Source organism: Lithobates pipiens, unplaced genomic scaffold (assembly GCF_037356315.1).
Source record: "Lithobates pipiens isolate NorthernLeopardFrog02 unplaced genomic scaffold, aLitPip1_a1.2 Scaffold_19, whole genome shotgun sequence".
NCBI classification, from domain to species: domain Eukaryota; kingdom Metazoa; phylum Chordata; class Amphibia; order Anura; family Ranidae; genus Lithobates; species Lithobates pipiens.
Window position 1 is genome coordinate 443,957,319 of NW_027507764.1, and position 19,956 is coordinate 443,977,274.

General features: G+C 41.5%; 1 protein-coding gene and 1 long non-coding RNA gene across 4 annotated transcripts in view; one reads left to right on the plus strand and one right to left on the minus strand.

Annotated features, from left to right (window-relative positions):
• Positions 1–19,956, minus strand: part of ALKAL1 (ALK and LTK ligand 1) — a 142,789-nt gene that overhangs the window by 98,675 nt on the left and 24,158 nt on the right. The window lies entirely within an intron of this gene.
• Positions 1,512–19,956, plus strand: part of LOC143997193 (uncharacterized) — a 63,147-nt gene continuing 44,702 nt past the window's right edge. The window contains exon 1 of the long non-coding RNA XR_013277657.1: positions 1,512–1,649. This is a non-coding gene — a long non-coding RNA (uncharacterized LOC143997193). The remainder of the gene's footprint in view (positions 1,650–19,956) is intronic.

Sequence of the window (19,956 nt, forward strand, 5' to 3'; positions counted from 1 at the left end):
CTCCTCTGAATAAGTGGATGCTTATTTCCAAACAAACGCATCAGGAGATGTACATAAGTGGTAATCTCGTATATGAAATATGTATAAACCTCAACAAAAATGTATGTTATATCTGTTTATATTATATATTTTTGCATGTTATATTGCAAATACAGTATCATGTCTCACAATAAAACCTAATGTTATCCATGAACTTGCATTTTTAGGGTATCAATTTAGCTACTACAGAGTGCATTAAAATAGGTTGAAATCCAATCAATTCAGGCTATATGATTTTTTAATTATTGTTTTAAATTAAATTGTTTTTATAAAGAGCTAAATATATTGGTGTTTTTAATATTTCGTTGGATTTCAGCTATAATCATGTTCACAAATGTGTTAATTTTAGATCTTGGGATAGGAATGAAAAACATATCTGATTTTAGCTGGTGATTTTGTACAGGTTGTATATGTTGCTGTTGAGTCATGATAGAAGACTACTACTGTGGTGGTGGAAACCTTTCCTCAGTTAGATAAACTAAGGCAATATGAAGCTGGATAATTAATAGTTTGACATAAATCATGCACCCATATTCAAATACCATATAAAGCTGCTTTTTTTTTAACCAGTACTTAAAATGTTCAAATTTTTCTCTTATTCATGTGGCTGTCTACAAAATGAGGTCTACCGTTATCTTCAGCTGACAATGTAATGCTCACATACATACTATATTATATTCCTAGGACCTGTAAACACAACAGACAAACACAGGTAAGCCCAATAGTTCTAATTCTACTATTTCGGTCACTACCCTGCCATGGAATAACATTTTGCTTACAAGCATGGATAAAGGTTTAAATGAAAAGAAAAGTATTACATTTTAATGCAGGCCTTCAGTCCCAAAAGGTAGTTTTCCTCCCTAACCCCCCCCCCCCCCCCTTCTCCGCAATATGAAACAATCATGTTCTAGGGTTTTTTTGGCTAGTGTGCAGTTTTTTTTGTTTTGGTTTTTAATGTGGCCTCCACCCCTCATCATGAGGCTCATCTAAACGAGAATGATGTACATGCTCCCATGGTTTCCTGTGATATGCAGCTAAGATATACTAGGAGGCTGCATGAGCAATGAGAAGGTACTCATAGAGGCTGGTGGACAATGGCATCAGAGGAAAAGATGGCAGCACGGGATCCTGGCAGAAAATTTCAGCAAGACAATGTTGGATTCTCTGGGCAGGTGGGTATCTGAATTAATGACAATCGTAGATAACATCTAAGAGTAAAGAAAAAAGTGTGGTGAGGAGGAGGCACTGAAATGCGTCCTTTAAGGAAGAATCAAAAAAACTGCCTATAGAAAGTTATAAAGAACAAAATCTGTCAAATAAAAAAAAGACCGAAAAGACTGAATTATATATTTTCAACAGGTTCTGTGTTGTAGGAGGCCACACGAGACCCTTTATAAAATGTAGAAATATGAATCTACTTTATTGAATGTGAATATTCTCCTTTCATACACAACTATGAAAGAAGTCTTGTTCCAGCATTTTCTTTTCTCAGATGTCGTAATGAGGAAGTTAAAAGGAAATAAATTCTTATTTGCTCATGTTTTTGGGGCAGAGATCTACTCAAAGAACTTCATCTTTAGAGCAGAAGGAGCTGATGTAGCCTGATTATGGTAAGTCTCTTAAAATGTAAATACATTTGCAAATATATTGTCACTTAAAAGAGAGAAATTAAGGTCTATGAATGTTCAGCCTTGTCTACACATTTAAATAGGACAGCATTGTATGCAGCATGTTTGTACTGTACATTATTATTATTATTATTATAATACAGGATTTATATAGCGCTAACAGTTTGCACAGCGCTTAACAAAATGAAGGCAGATATTACAGTTACATTACAATTTGGTACAAGAGGAATCAGAGGGCCCTGCTCGCTACAATTTACAATCTAAGAGGGAGGGTCAATTGATACAAAAGGTAATAGCTGTGGGGGATGAGCTGATGCAGCTCACCCCCACATTTGTACATCTCTTTGTGTTAGCAAAGCCGAGTTAGAATGACTTAATGGAGTGCTCTAAGATGCCAGTTCAACCTAAATGCGTATACATGTATGCCCACAAAGAGCACTTATACAAAATCATTGTCTAAAGTGACCAAATGGTAATTGCAACAGTCTAACAAGAGGAAAAAAAATGAGTGCTGATAACCGGGGAAAACAAGAGGGGTCAGTCAAAATGATTTCCATATTGATTCACTGAATACTTGTCTAGTGTATGATCAGCCTAGAGCTAGACTCAAATCAGCAGATGTTTCATCAGTTGTGTTATTGAACTGATAAATCAAAGAGCCCATCCTTGTAGGGATCTCCAGGGCCCTCCATGGTTTGCCATGGAGCTTGGGGGTGGAAGAGGATCCCATTAGGGGGCTTTAGCAGCAATTTAAATATAGAAAATCTGTATGAATATGAAGATTATTATTATTATTACTACTATTATACAGGATTTATATAGTGCCAACAGTTTGTGCAGTGCCTTACAACATGAGGGCAAACAGTACAATAACCACAAGATGCCACTGCAGCGTTGTGTAGATATGCTCGACAGACAGCGGGTGACGTCAGAACAAACAGCTTCTCCCTCCGTACGTACGTTATGTCCTACAGGGACTTCGTCAGCGGTGGGCCACCCACCGCTGATGAAGTCCCTGTAGGATGTAATGTACGTGGCATCTTGTGGTTATGCCTGGAGTTGCTACAAATTGTTAATGTAAGCTTAAGAACTCATCACATTGGATGGATTTGGTTTGGATTCACTACGCTTATTACAAATTACTTTTAAAGTAAACTTTATTTATTTTATCTATTTAATAAACGATCATATTTAAAAACTACACTTAGATTGTTTTCTATATATATATTCTTTATATACATTTCTGGCTGGGAGCTGCACAATATTATTAGTGATACACTCTGCCTGCATTCTTCTGGATGGATTATTGGCATTGGGAGTACCTAGTGATGTGATCTTCACTGATCCCCATTTTGATGCTATATTCTTGGAGCCATCTCTATTCATGGAGTGAGGTCGTATGGTCCTATCCAGTGCATGCCTTTATGACCATTTGATTTTTCAGTAGTCCAACTGAGCTGGTAAGCAGTACATTGTGTTGGGTGAAGGATCTGTCACTGAGATAAGAAGATTTTTTTCATCACGTGGTGGTCTCACTTGATCCTATTGAATTACCAAATTATTATCTGATATATGGACTTTATTATAGTTTGCGCTGCACCATTTTATTTTGGATGGGAACTAATATGCGGCACTGATAGGTGGCACTGATGGGCACTGATAGGTGGCGCTGATATGCAGCACTGTTGGGCATTGATAGGCGGCACTGATGGGCATACATAGGTGGCACTTATGGGCACTGATAGGCGAAATTGCTGGGCACTAAAAGGCGGCACTGATGGACACTGATAGGCAGCACTGATGGGCACTGATATGTGGCACTGATAGGCACGGTTGGGCACTGATAGGTGGCACTGATGTACACTGATACATGGCACTGATGGGCATCACTGATTGGCAGGCACTGACATGCCGCACCACCGATCGCCATGCTGCGTGCCCCTGTGGGCAATCGCTGGCTGGTTATCCCGATCAAGTCATATGCCTTCCAATCAGGATAATTAAAACACGTTAATGTATTTAAAAACTTTATCCCAAAAGGTTAAAAAGAAAACTGGTAAAAAAGTGTTTAACAGAGCTCAAATTTAAAGCCTAAGTGCAGCCAAAAAAAAAAAAAAAAAACAGCTCAAGGGGCCGAACTTAAGGCCAGTAGAATGTGTTTTTGTATTGATTGCTCTGCTGTTAGTAGTAATTCCTGACACCTCCACCACCCCACCTACAGGGATATACTATTTAATACTGACATATAATCACAAACACAGGTTGGACTTGATGGACTTGTGTCTTTTTTTCAACCTCACCTACTATGTATATGTAACTAATTAATGCAACTAATGTGCTGTCACAGGCTATCATCAAGAGAGCTCAACTATGCCGACCCTTTCTGCTCAGATTCGTCATTCAAAGAAGCTGTACTACAGCTTCTATGAATGGAGCAGGATTTAAGAATGGAGGATGGGCTGATGGTTGAAAGCTCCACCCCCTCCATTAATTCAGGACAGAGGAAGATTACTACTAACAACAGAGAAATTAGCACAAGGAACACATCCTACTAACTGTAAGTTACGTCCCTTGGGCTCATTTTCACTTTGTATTTTGGGCTGAGGGTCTTTTCAAACTAGGTGTGGTAGGATTGCACTGGGGGACTATTCCAGCTCATTCCCACCCCAAAACAAGGCAAAATGCTTTGTCTTTCACCTGGCCAGTTCACAAATCCACGTTGCATTACTTTTTTCAGTGTAGCACAGTCCAATGCAATTCAGCACCTCACACTGTGCTGCAGGCCAATAGAACTTAAAGAAAAGTTTTGGGGTGCAGAGGTTAGCATAGGTTTTAGAATGCAAAGGTGTACTGACAGGGTGGATAAAAATGTAGGTCATGTGTAGGGTAGCCCATTCATTTCAATAGGCTGCTCTATGTACTACAAATGTGTAAGAAAGTCCCTAACACTCTTTCAAAATCACATGGTGCCAAGGCACATCTCAAAGGATGAGTGAGGGTGTCATTAACAATTTAAGCATGTTTCTGTGGTGTCAGGAAATCGATTTTGCATGCGTTTCCGACACACACAAATGTGAACGCATGTGAACGTGTAGAATCCTTTATTCACACTAGTGGCCAGTGGGAATGTCCCCCTTACATTGGTGGTCAGTGTAAATACCTCCTTACATTGGTGGTTGCTGTGAATGTTTCTATTAAATTAGTGGTCAGTGTAAACCTCTATTACATTAGTGGTCAGTGTAAACCCCCATTACATTGTTGGCCAGTGTTGAAACTCCTCTTTATATTGGTAGTCGGTAAAAAAATCAGCATTACCATTGATCACACCCTCCCCCCAGCACTGCCACTGATCCCAGTCCTAGAATCCCTAGGAGTTTTCTGTCTAATAATGGGTCCCCTCACCTCCCCAGTCCATGGTGTGCAGGCAGTGAGGAGATGATGTACTATAACCTCTAGCAACCAATCAGTAAGAAGTAATGATGTACAGTAACCTCTAGCAACCAATCAGTGAGCAGTATTGATGTACAGTAAACTCTAGCAACCAATCAACAAGCAGAAATCATGTGCTATAACCTCTACCAACTAATTAGTGAGCGGTAATGTGTCCTGTAACCTCTAGCAACCAGTCAGTGAGCGGTAATGATACACTGTAACCTCTGGCAACCAATCGCAATCTCTTCCTGATCTAATTCAGTAAATTAATTTTAAGTCTAGCTGCTATTAATTGTATGTCTCAGAGCAGGTGGAGAGCAAAACTGCATTTGGCGAGGGGGCCCAAGAAAATTTTTGCCCAGGGTCCAATCAATATTAAAGACGGCCCTGCCCTTGCTTCTCTGGCAAAATCTATTGACAGCAATGGCTCCTTGTAATGCACTGATTACTTGTAATACACAGACTATCAGTCAGCTCTCCTGTTAGTTGTCCTTGATTGGACATACTTTATGTTAAGATTAATGACAAAGTAGGGAGGTCGCCAGGGGCCCCGTCAAAATGTTGTTGTTCATGATCTGTACTAACACCCCTGCCCACAAAGCTTAGATTCCAGCACAAAAAATGACCTTCCTAAGTGTTTTGCTAAGGGGAAGGAATAGAAAGCTCCCGGTCCCAACATACTAAAAATTCCTGTAACCAGTCCTGGTTATTATATTGCTTTTCAGTGGTATTGCTCAGTGTTGCTTATTTCTGATGTCAATATGATTTGCAGTATGCTACTTATTATTATTTTATTAATATTTCTGTTTGTAGTATTGGTAGTAGTAGTATATTACTTAATAAAACATTCCATATTGCCATGTAACTGATTTCCAAGTGTTTAGCAATACCATTAGCTCTTCTGAACCAGTTATAAAAATGATCATCTAAATTTGAAAAATATATGTGATTTTTAAAGTGATATTAAACTTTTTTCTGTTTGTTTAAAAATAAATGACCATGTTATACTTACCTGCTACCCCCCCAATCGCCCCCCCCCCCCTCATCGGCACTCCTGGCCCCTCCCTCCTGCCAGCTTGGGGGCACCCGAGCCGACACACTGCTCTGTGTGTCCATTCAGACACAGAGCCTTGGCTTGGCTCCACCCCCTCTCTCTCCTCACTGGCTCACTGACTTTGATTGGCAGCAGCAGAGGCCAATAGCACCCACTGCTGGCTCAGTCAATGAGGAGGGAGAGTCCCCGACAGCTGAGGCTCTTGTGCAACATCACTGGATCAAGGTGGGATAATGTATCACTCTTTTATTTTTATTTATTTTTATTTCTTTACATAGCACCAACAAATTGGGCAAAGGCGTATAGCACACATACATATGTATATCAGACCCTAATCTAATGTTTCTGTTACAGGCATTCAAAAGGGGTTTGATCCTCTCTCAGGTATTTATTGTTGTGTCATTGGGACAGAAATTAAGGCAAATCTCTTCAACAGACAATAGGCAGCAATACATTTATATACTGATTTTTTTTAAGAAAAGGGAAGCATTTGAAAAAAAATTTGCTATGTTCTTTTGCATACCTCACAATATTCCTGCAATAGATTGCAGGACCGTCCCCCCATTTTCACCCTACTACCTCTGTCCCATATATGGTAGCTGTGTCCCGCAGAGGCTGTGCCTCTGTACACTGTGCTCACACATCTTACCCTTATGGGATTTGCATATACAGTAATTAAACCATACAATCCGTAAAAAGTGAATATGAATTTGGTTTCTGTGTAATTTGCATATGAATTTATCGTCATTCATATGCAAATTCCATGTGGGCTCACTTATAAGGAAGGCAGAGGGAAACTGTTCTAAACGGGCGTCTATACTGGTGGGAAGGGAAGGGGGTCTGTACTGGTACAGAGGGACAGAGGGAGGGGGGCCTGTACTGTAGGGCGGAGGGGGTCTGTACTGGTAGGGAAGCATGCAGTTTTTACTAGAACAGGGTTCTGTACTGGAGACGAGTCTCTACTGGTGGGGAGGGGGTCTCTACAAGAGGTGGGCCTGTACTGGTGGAGACTGAGGGTGTCTGTACTGGGGGTTAGTTTGTACTGAGAAGGGGCAAATGGGAGGGGCTGTAAGGGGTGGGTTAAGAGCTGTAAGGGGTAATTGTACTTTGAGTGGTTATGGGCTTGGGGGGAAGGATTTTTGGTTATAGTCTGTGCACTGGCCTATGCATCACTTATCTTTGAACATTGCACTCATTGTGTTACATACTTCTGATCCTTGTGCTCTATGCAATCCTAACCCCCTGAATTCTGTACTATAACCACTCCTGACCCCTACAGCCTGTAAGGTAGTCTGTACTCTATACTCTGTACTCTATACAATAACTCTATACAATAACTTATAAGCACTCTTGACCCCAATTCATACTACTGACCACTGCACTCTGTATGCTGACATATTCTTGATCACTGCACTCTAAGTGCATTATTCCTGAAGTCCTTCTTTAAAGTAGGCTGTGTGCGGGTAAAGAAAATGTAATAGAACATTTTACTTTTTCTTTTTTTTTTTAATGAGTGGCTCATGTAATTTGCTCTTTGTTGCAACTTAGGTCAACTGCATGATGTTTTAAATTCTTTTCATGTTTTTGGTGTCCATTCACACCACAGCAATGACTTTCAGTTTGTTCTTTAAAAATCCCACGTGTCATGCTGCCCTTCAACTATTCACAGACCTTCAAAAGCATTTCAATGCATCTGAAGACACATGGCAACATGTGTTAAAGTGCACATGATATTGCAGGCGTTTTCACTTGCCTCTGGCATGAATGAACTCTTATTAAAAAAATAGGGGTGATGATGATGAGCAAAGAGAAGCAATCCACAGCAAGCAATGAGAAGTCATGTGATAGAGATATAATCAATAAAGATATACAAATACTAATTAACACAGTTATGTAGTCATTAAATAAATGTGTTATATATTTCTAATATAAGTTGCATATGTGCTTGAATTTATACTGATATTAGCCTTCCACAATCCACTGCATAGTAGCAACACCATGGGACTTGGAGAGGGAAAGATAGCACTAAAAGCCAGTCTACAGGAAGCCAGTGAATATGGATGGTGATAACAGGAGACAACAGAATGAGCAGGGAGATGACTTACAGTACTAGTGTTCAGCTCCTTCTTAATTGTCGTCAGCAGGCAGGTAAACCCTAGATCACAAAACTGGTTGCCCAGATGTAGACAGGGTGCCCACCATCTCTATATATGTATCCTCCTCCTGTTCACGTATATACTCTATCTGTAATTCTGATCCATATACCCAATGCTGATCTATATACCCTATCTGTAATTCTGATCTATATACCTAACGCTGACCTGTTTACTCAATGCTGATCTATATACCCTATTTGAAATGCTGATCTATATACCTAATACTGACGTATGTACTCTATCTGTAATGCTGATCTATATACCCAATGCTGATCTATATACACAATGCTGACCTATGTACCCTATCTGTAATGCTGATCTATATAAGGGGTGAGGCTTATGAGAAGTGGGAGGGGTCTAAAAGGAAGAGCGGGCTCTGGTGCCCCTCTCATACTAAACCTTCACCAGCCGCCACTGGTTTAGTATGTTTTCTATTACAATGCTGGGTTAATTGCACTAATTAGTTCATGTTGCAAAGCAGAAGCGGTGCTACCTGAGAGGCAAGGGTTAACACTGCTAGCCAGGTTTTCCCGGGCCTTTTTGATAAGTACTCTCTGCTCTCTGCTGACAAAACTTATGAAAAGGGAAACTGTATCTATGTCCCCTGGCATAGCCTCGGTATGGGAAGAGAAGGAGGGTGCTGCTAAAAATGTAGGAGCCACTTTGCTACTTTACCACCTCTTGTGGGAGCCCAGTTGGGGTTCCAAGGGTAGGCCTTATGCTGCTGAATAGACTAAAAAAATGTTTTCACCTAGTTAAGGTAAGACTACCTCATAGGGCAAACAAGGACCACTTAGAAGATTGTGTCCTGGAATGTGTATGGAAGATGTCTTTGATACCTGTCCATCTGTTATGTTTAAAGTGGTTGTAAACCCTCCCCTACAACTTTGTCCCATGTGAATCAGCATAAAAAACCCTAATTAACACGGCTTGTAGATATCTCCTTACTTGCTTAGTATTGTTGTAATCCTTTTTGTTCTTTAGAATGATGTCACCGAACATGACCAGATCACCCCTGATTTACGGCCCACTCTCTATGTCTTATCTATCTGTTATCAGGACTTCCTACGGCACACTACTGAACTCCCAGCAGGCTGCTAATCACTCAGAGCTTCCTTCTACACACCATGTGACCATGTGACCTCACATACAGTGTAAACCAAGGAATGGGACAGCAGTACTGCAGTCTTATCAGCTGAAGCTGATAGGACTCATACAGGCAAACATAATTTAATCAGCACAAGTAAATGCTATGAAATAAACAAGTCAGCTATGAACAGGGAAGCAGGGTTGCCATAGAAATTTTGGATTGAGAAGGAGGCTTGGTTAACAGTACAGGAAGTGCTCAATGAAAACAATACTTAAGATGGAGCTGCCTAACCCCTGAAAACAATTTTTTTTAAGTTTCAGTCAGTAATATGCAATTTGGGCTGGATTACAGTGGATATAGATTGATAATTACTTATTATAATGGACTAAATGAAAAGAAGCATCAGAGTGGGAGAGTTTATTTCCTCTTTAACTACTTTAGTAAAATAACTTTATCGATGCTTAAATTTCCTGGTCTGAAATAACTAAATGGGTGCATGCATGATGCATTTAGAGAACAGGGCTTGACAAGACACACAGAGGGGTTAGTGAAGATGCTGTACACATGTCTAACGAGCTATCCTAAGGAGGCTATAGTGTCATTGCTAATGACTACAGTACTAGTGTCGAGTTAATAAGCAAACAGCCATTAGGAAAAAGGGTGGCATGGCAAGGGTGACGGGGATCCTGGTTGTGAAGGAGCTTGGTGCTTAGGCTTCTTCCCTAGCAACCAGTTCCCCACTTACTGGGCCCAGCTTTGTGGCATGAGGTACTCTAGGGACATAGCCAGGGAGTCACAGGAGATGTAGTGAGGCCTCAGGAGAAGAATAGGCATGGGATATGTACAAACTATGGACAGTGTTTTCCTGGGAAAGTTTCCAGAGAGTGGGGCAGACAGTGTGGGGAAACCAGGCAGCTCCTCTGGAGGTAACGCTACACAGAATGAAAAAGTATTTGTCATATAAAACAGTTCCATGCTGTGTGTTTAGCTGCATGCCTGGAGCTCAGCGGCAGTAAAATTACACCTCAGTGGCTGCTATAAGATTCTGCAATTTATGATACCAACAATAGGGTACTATTCTTCCCCCTAATAACAAACATGGAGATGTTTACTACCACTGCTGCCAGGAAAATGTCCACTTCCACTAGTCACAGTCCACCCCCTAAAGCCTTAAGAATAATAAGCTGGACTTTTGTTTAGGAAGATTGGAAACCCCTGATTTAGAGGATCTTCCAATAAACCCAAAAATTTTATATATTGCAGGTTAACAATTCTTAAATGTGGTGGCTGCATTGGATTTCTTCTTTTTTTTTTTTTTCTTTTTTTAGGCCCTTTTCCCCTTTTTTGATAGGCTGCATTATATTACACTTTGTGCTTTTGGGTTTATATATGCTTTAAATCTGAAGTCTTGGTATGATATTTACTGCACAGTTACATAGTTCAGCTTGACCCAATGTAAGTATGTGTAGCAGCCTCTACTGTACAGTGTAGTGAGATAAATTTATGCTGACTCATAGTAGTTTGTGTGAGTCTGAGTTTTCTGTGGGTTCAGCTAAGGTCAGGCTAGAAGGCTCTGCAGACCAAGTCTCTATCACCTCTGGAGATCCATGGAAACTTCCTGAAGCTAGTGGGTGGAGGTAAGGAGGCAGGGTCTGAATATTTATTGAGTTTTGACCAATCCCTAGGCAGGAGGCCCGGTAGGGTGGTCAGACTGGCCCATAAATATTTAGGAGCCTGGCCAGATGTTGTTGTTGGTTGGAGGATGGAGTGCTGAGGCTGTACTGTGGATCCTGGGAGGGGACCTTGGGGCTGAGAGGGCTCTGCCTCCAGGCTGGAGCTGAAGAAGAAAAGAAGCTGAAGAGAGGGATCTCCACTACCCTTCAGTCTCATCCCGAAGACATCCTGGCTAGCATGTGAAGACCTGGACAGCAGGAGCCTTGAACAAAGGTCTTGTCCAAAGCAGCAGAATTCTACACCCCCAGGGCCTACAAGAGAGAAGGCTGCCAGATGCAATATCCAGCATGCTTTCACATGGACAGTGTCACAGCTAAACCTAAATCCCTTCTTCTGGGGCACTTTTCAAGGCAGCCAGGTGGACTGGTATTTTCTGCAAGTATTGGGACTTTCTGAGGTTCCAATAAAGAGACAAAGTGCTCCTGCATACAGTCTGGAACTTTTCTATTTCTATCAAGGGGACACAGTGCTCCTGCATACAGCTGATACTCTGATAGCTTCACCAAGGGGGCATAGAGCTCCTGTCAGTGTGGAGACTTTGCTATTCACCCCAGGGGACAGAGAGATCCTGAAAGAAGAAACTTTGCTACCAAGAGAGAGAGAGATTGCTATTATTCTAGAGGGAGTACAGTGCAGGATCTGCACATCCCATGATTTCTTATCCCCATCCAAGTGGTTTTCCCTCAATAAAAGAACAAAAGCAAGCCCATGGACTGGTTTACCTTCTCAGTGTGGAAGTTGGAAAATGCATGGTGCCTGGCTGTGCAAGAACAGAGGGACACAAACTCCAATGGCCCTCTAGGAGGTAGCTCTACATATGTATATCTCATACTTTAGTAACTACTGTGGAAGTTGAAAATCACTGTAATAGTTGGTACTACCGTAGTAACCACAGGAACCATTCACAAAATGCCCTGTATGTTTTTTTTGTTTTGTTTTTATGAATACAAGGCATTCTGAGAGCAGAAGATCTTGACATTACCGCCCCGCCTCTCTACTTGATCCATTTAGAGAACAGCTTTTATTCATTAAAAAAATACAAGGCATACTGTGTTTGGTGGCAGTGCTGAGTAAGCGAACCCCAGTGGTTGCAGTACTTTTTAGGCAAACAAAAAAAATCCAGTTTTGTAGCTTTATTATTGTAATGAGCGTTAATCTAATACAAAAAAAAATTAAATACTAGTGGCAAACTAAAGAATCGAATTGGAAAATTCAACCTTGAAATCAGCTCTGTAATTAGACTTTGAAATATTAGGAAAAAAGAGGCAAACTATCATCATTGAGTGATTACAAGAGCTAACACTGGATTTTGCTAGAAGGCTATGCTGCAGATAAAATCTGTTATGGCAAATATCTGTCTGAAGAAAAGTGGAAGCAGATGGAGAGTGGGGACCTTTCTGGGATTCTTATTTCCCTATAATCCTCTGTAATGGTTATTTGTATTGTACCTTGGAATTGCCATGGTCCTACGAGACTCAGCATCCTTATGTTTAATAAAGTCCTGATCTACAATACATTGTACATCCAAAACCCATACAATAGACATAGGGTAGAGAGTAGAAAGAAGAATCAGCCAAAAATGTCCAATCCGGAATTTCTTCTTTTAGGGGTTACAGTTTTGCAAGGTCTCACCTTTCTTGCTTGTAGCTCACACACTGTGAGTTGGTCACACAGTCATAGAAATACTGTCTTTAGTTTACACCATTATCATATACCGTATATTCTATACCTTAATGTGATATTAAAGTTTAGTTTATTTTTATTTTTTTATAAAAAAAATGTATACTTACCTGCTCTGTGTCCCCTGTGCAGTGGTTTTTCACAGAGCAGCTCAGATCCTCTTCTTATTGGGTCCCCCGCCAGTGCTCTTGGCCCCTCCCCCTCAAACAGTGCAGACAGAGAAAGCTGCTTTCCCTGGGGGCACCACTGTGTGCTGACTCCCGAGCCACTGCTCTATGCATCCTTAAGACATATAGAGCAGCGGCTCGGCTCCCCCACCCCTGCTCTCTCCTCATTGTCTCACTGGCTGTGATTGACAGCAGTGGGAGTCAGTCTCAGCCAATGAGGTGGGAGAGTCCCCATACAGCCGTGGCTATCATGAACATCACTAGATTGGAGGGGGCTCAGGTAAGGGTTGGGGGGAGGGGGGCGCTGCACACAGAAGGTTTTTTACCTTCATGCATATGCATGAAGGTAAAAAAGCTTTGGTCTTTAGAACCACTGTCATTTTCTTATGCTTTTAAAGTAAGCACAGCTTTTCTCATCTGCCATTTAAATCCACCATATCATCCCCTTTAAGTTGATAAAATTCTAACATGAAAAAAATTAATATATTTTTTACCTTGGTGCAGATTTATACAAATTTTTACATGAATAAAACAAAGGTACCTGGAGTTGCCTTTAGACATCCTTATGAGTTTCAAGATTATAGAGTTATCCAAATATGAGCTTGGAAAGTCAAACCTCTCCCCCATTTCTGCAATGGAGATAACAGGTGTATGCAAATAACTGTTGACTCTCAGGCTGTACTAATAATGGCAGGCTGACAGCAGCCATCGCTGTTTTCATGTATTTGCACAGCAAGTGTATTCCAAAGGAATTTAGGTCTGTGAAGCACTATGAGGTATGACGTAACATTGCTATAATAGGTTAACTTGGCAAGGCTCAGGAAGAGAAGTGTAGCTGCTCTAAGTAACCAAGTCAAGGAGCAAGCTATAAGCAACCAGTTGTTAAGCAACCAGTTGGAAGGTCCTCACTACCTGAGGACCTTTCACCAGGTCCTCAGGTAGTGAGGGGGTTTATGTTCTGGCTCCCTCCCTAGCGGTTCATCTCCCATGGCAACTGTGAGCAAACTAGCATTATGGAGATCTATGGCCTGGTGACATGGTACGCAGAAGAAAGAGTTGTGGGAGAGCACTATGAGGTCCTTGTTAGGTGCACGGCTGGACCCCATTCTGTTACTGGGAGCGAGGTAACTGGGGTATGCTGGACTGGAGGAGTGGGCGCAGGATACACACGTCCCTCCTAATACAAACATACAAGTTACAGTGTGTAGTGACATAGGACAAGTTGCTTTTATGACTGCACACAGTGAAGGATCATCTCTAAGTCAGGGAACTGCCCTAAAGTTTGATGTTTCACATGACCGCAGTTTGCGCCTGGTTCCAGTCATTGGTGAGCATGCTCAGGACAAAGGGTACCACTGTGTGCAAGGCAAGAAGACCCCACCCACACACTTGGCGTAGAAGGACCTCTTCCCTCCTCACGTCAACATATAGATAAATAGGAACATCAACAGCTGCTGTCAGCCTGTCATTACTTTGTACAGGCTGAGCGGCTGCCACTATTTTTATACATTTGTCAGTTCAGCTGCAAGAATCTGATGATTGTTCCCACTGGAATCCAGAGCACACAGGCAATTGCCATGTGAAGGAGGCCTAAGTGTGGCAAAATGCAAATTATCTCCAGAAGAGCAATTTGAAATATATTCTGCTAAAATCTAACATGGGTACAGCTTCCCCCATGACTTTTCCAAATCATATTAATTTGCTAAGGTTTTTCTTTGGTGGAACGGAGTGTAATCATATGAGGCCCATGGCATGAAAAAATGAACCTGAACTCTGGAAGCTGTATTCAAAAAAGGCAGAGGCCAGTATTGCTTAAGGGCTCACTGAAACTGATAATTTCCCCATTACTGACTTACCATGCTTTAACCTGCAATGCATCTCTGTGTGGAGGCAACTATCCTTGTAGAGGTAGGTTTTTGTTTCTCTATGTCAGAGCTTCCAGCAAAAACAGTGAGCAGCATTGTAGAAAGATCATAAAAATCTTCTGAGTCAAAAGCAGCATTCCCTTAGATCTCACAGTGCAAATATACAACTAAAAGAGTTTAGGCACAGGGTGTGTCAGGGAAAGTATCAATAAGACCTGGCAAATATGTACATCCCTGCGCACCAGCATGCAGCACGTATTGGATCATCTGTGTGCATGTCGGCGCACACAAGGCCCAGTGACCTTTACAAGGACTGCAGTTCTGTTCATCAGTTGCTGGATTATCATCAGCCTTTGTATCCTGTGTTCCTGTGTTTGCTACTCTGCTTGGATTACCCATTACCAACCTGGCTTCCACCTGACCTGTTCTGGCTTCCCTCCTGGTTCTGACCCCAGCTTGCTTCCATGGACTTGCTACTGCGTCCTTTCCTGTGTTTAACCCTGGCTTGATCTTCACCACACTCCTACCCCGTTCCTGATTGACCTCCTGTGTTTGAACTTGGCTTTTGTTTCTGACTTTGCTTCCTTCTCAGCCCAGCTGTCAAGAACTGCCAGCTTTTCCAGAGAGTCACCTGCCTTGTCTAACTTCCCTGCTCTCGGGTGTCCTTTTATCTGGAACCACCAGGCAACTACATTGCTGGCAACCCGTGCTTGTTTGGGTGCAACACCCTTTGTTATTACCCTCAGGGGTACTCTGCACTCAGCTGCAATGGGAGCCCTCTCATCACTTCAGCCTCCGGTCAGGTACAAGACAGGGTGTCTAGGCATATTCACACGCCAGGAAGAACACCGATATTTTTCAGAAGGAATTCAGGCAGAGGTAGATTTTTCAGGTTACTACATAGGTACAAAACCGTATTTAAATATTACCTTTAACACACTTTTTGAGGTCAAGTTCGCTTTATATAAATTGTCCCAGATGAGCCACATAGGACATGAGCAGTTGTGATAAGTGCAGAACTTTTCCTTTTTGACTATTAGCTATGGTTCGGTTTGAACCCAGAAGTTAGCTGTTCTTGCTAGGTTAATGAGCTACGGACGCAAGATTCACCACCCCGCAGCTGCACATACTCAAAGGAACGGGGATTCTTGTGACATCATTTGATCTAATATGACTGCACGGCCATAATATTTATTAAATACAACTTTATATAAACACTGCTTCATATGTCATTCATGTATACAAAAAGTCACATTTGATCCAATACTCTAAACTAAATGATTTCACAACCCAAAATAAGAGCTCCTTTAAATGGTAGCTAAGTTGTATCTAAATAAAAAGCTAACTGTTCACAGATGATTTCACCACTTGAAACAACATTCCATTTTCTCAATCGGTCTTTTCTTACAAGTATTTTAGAAAACAAAGCCTACGGCTGTAGAGTAGACTCAATGTACAAAAACAGAAACCCTTTGGCAACCAAAAAGGTCCCACGTGTATTTTGAGTGTTTATTTGTTTAATTGTTTGTTTGAAGTTAATGACCCTATGCCTAACAAACACATATGTGCAGTGGCAAAAGAATGAGCTTTAACGCCCCCACACGCCACACATGTGCATTGCCTTGTGGATGATTTTTCTGTGATGAGAGCATGCTCACTGCACTCCCAGCACAGAGGCTAAGCTGTGAAAGACAGCTCCTGGTCCCCGCTAATGATCAGTAGCCAACGGGAATGGCTCCCAATTAAGTGATTACAGTGACAGCTAATCACAGTGGTCACATGATCTGCTCATCTTTCCTGTCTCCTGGCATTGGACACCAGGGCAGGCAGGAAGGGGTTAAACTTTAAAGCAATGACCTCTTCATGGAAAATCACATGGAAGATTTCGTAACTTCACAAAGTTAGATATTTATTTTACAGACATATGACATTTTAGTACATGGCATAGACAATTTCATGCAACTAAAGTGAACTATATAAAGACATCCTTGCAAAAAAATTTAAGGTCCACTTACACTGTCCATGCCCCTTCCGACTTAAATCGCAGACTATTAGTAGGTGTGGAATGCACTTTAAGATTTCAATTACACCTAACCTACCCCTGTTTCTTACTGGAAATCACCATCCTATCAGGAAGAATTCTGGGCAATGTAGAGCAGGCAAAATCACACCATTGCTTTGCATGAGCATCTTTTCCTGGAGATTTCAGCTGCTCTGTATTAGGCAGGATCTAGTCAGAAGGAGTGTGATTCCATTCTCGCCTAGGCACCATGGGCAGAAGATGAGGTGAGGTTAAGTAAAGACCCTAACTTTTTTCTTTACTGGTAGATTTTACACATGCTAATAGTAGGTAATTTGTGAAGAGGGCCCAGTTCGACTGGACCTTGTGTCTGCACAGTATTTGCATAAAATGGTACTAAAAACTCCATATGTCTGTAGGATTAATGCACATAACTTTCCTAACTTTAAGTAATTTGTTCTAGCATGGGATTTTCCATGAAGTAACCCCTTGCTTAACTCCAGGCAAGCAGCTAAATACATAGTTGAAATACATATGTGGGATGCACTTGCTTGCCAAAGGATTTGCATTTCTGTACATTGAGTCATGATATTAATACAACCCTGCAAAGCTTTCTAAGGTTTGTAACCAGACTCTTCAATACTGCGGTCAAACAGTACAGCTTGGTCACCCCCTACTTTCAGTTTATGAATGGATGGTGAAGATGCAGTAGTAGGTTGATAAGCTCATCACTGAGCGATTTCCTCCCGCAAGTTCCTTGTCAACCTATGTGTATGCAGCATGCCTGATTGGCCCTAATGATCTAGCGATGCCCATTATTCTCCCTTTCCCTCTCTATACTATAAAGGGAATGTACAGAAGGCTGATAAATAAAATCCAGGTACTTATACTAGTTACATTTAAAAGGGGCATTTAATGCATCTCCAGGCAAAGCTTTTTTAATCTTGATAGAGTTGGAGAGAATAAGTCACCTTGATCAATTTACTACTGTCTGTATCCCCATTTGGGAGACCCACTCCTCTATTTGTGCCGTAAGTGTGTTTTATTGGGATTTTATGTGATAGCCCAGCACAAAGTGGCACATAATTCTGAAGTGGAAGGAAAATGATAAATGGTTTTCAACATTTTTTATAAATAAATATCTGAAAAGTGTGGCATGCATTTGTATTCAGCCCCCTTTACTCTGATACCCCTAACTAAAATCTAGTGGAACCAATTGCCTTCAGAGGTCAACTAATTCATAAATAGAGTCCACCTATGAATAATTTAACCTCAGTATAAATACAGTGTGTTCTGTGAAGCCCTCAGAGGTTAGTGAACAAACAGCAACAGAAAGACCAAGGAACACATCAGACAGGTCAGGGATAACGTTGTGGAGAAGTTTAAAGCAGGGTAACATCTCATGGAGCACTGTTCAATCTATCACCTGAAAATGGAAAGAGTAAGGCACAACTGTAAACCTACCAAGACATGGCCAGGCATCCACCTAAACTGACAGGTTGGGCAAGGAGAGCATTAATCAGAGAAGCAGCCAAGAGGCTCATGGTAACTCTGGAGGAGCTGCAGAGATCCACAGCTCAGGTGAGAGAATCTGTTCACAGGACAACTATTAGTCTTGCACTCCACAAATCTGGCCTTTATGGAAGAATGGCAAGAAGAAAGCCATTGTTGAATTGAAAGAAAGCCATAAGATGTCCCGTTTGCAGTTTGTGAGAAGTTATGAGGGAGACACAGCAAACATGTGGAAGAAGGTGCTCTGGTCAGATGAGACCAAATTGAACTTTTTGGCCTAAAAATAAAACGCTATGTGTGGTGGAAAACTAACACTGCACATTACCCTGAACACACCATCCCCACTGTTAAACATGGTGGTGGCAGCATCATGTTGTAAGGATGATTTTCTTCAGCAGGGATAGGGAAGCTCATCAGAGTTGATGCAAAGAAGGATGGAGCCAAATACAGAGCAATCTTAGAAGAAAACCTGTTCTGCTGCGTCTGCTGTGCTGGGGGAGAAGTTTATAGGGAATGCTAGAGGAGTATTTAAACTAGGATTAAAAGGGAAGGGTGAACTAAAATTCCATCGGGCAGACAGGTCAGTTAAGGGTTAGACATGAATTGAAGGTGGAATGGGGATAGATGGGGGAGGGTTATGACAGGTGACAAGAAAGTTCCCATGTTGCAATCAACCATTGAAAATGATAGTGCCATTTGTACTACTAAACAAGATATGAAACAGACCAGAGCAAAATGTAATAATACATTAAAGTTTGTTCACTTATAGCAGAAGTCTGCCAAGCAAAATATGTGAGTTGGAAGCTCTGGTGCACAAGGAGAGCTATGATGTAATCGGTATTGCTGAAACTTGGCTTCATTCCTCACATGACTGGGCTATTAATATTCCTGGTTATGTACTATTTTGGAGAGACAGGGTAAAAAGGAAAGGTGGCGGGGTCTGTCTCTATGTGAAAAGTGATCTCAAAGCAAGTGTGAAAGAGGACTTGGTTGATGGAGAGTGTGATGAGTCTGAAGCATTGTGGGTGGAACTGCATATAGATGTGCGTAGTTCAAAGTTAATCATTGGAGTTTGTTATAGACCACCCAATGTTAATGAGGAGGTGGAGACTCAGCTCCTTGCACGGATGGATAGGGCTGAAAGGGCTGGGACGGTGATAATAATGGGGGATTTTAACTACCCAGAAATTGACTGGAATAATGGCACTGCTGGGACAGTTAAAGGGCAAACATTTATAAACCTATTACAGGACAATTTTATGGCCCAGTTTATTGAGGCCCCAACTAGGAATGATGCTCTGTTGGACCTGGTAATCTCAAATCATGCAGAGCTTTTTACTAATGTTCATATAAAGGAAAATCTTGTTAGCAGAGACCATAACATGATTTCATTTGATGTTAGCTGTAAGCAAAAAAGGGGAAAGATAAAAACACTTAACGTCAATAGAGCAAAGGATGAGGGCTGCTCTCCAGGACTTGGACTGGGAAGGAATATTGGCATCAATGGGCACAGAACAGAAATTTGAATTCTTCAAAGTCACTGTTTGTGAACTCACTGCAAAGTATATTCCCATGGGCA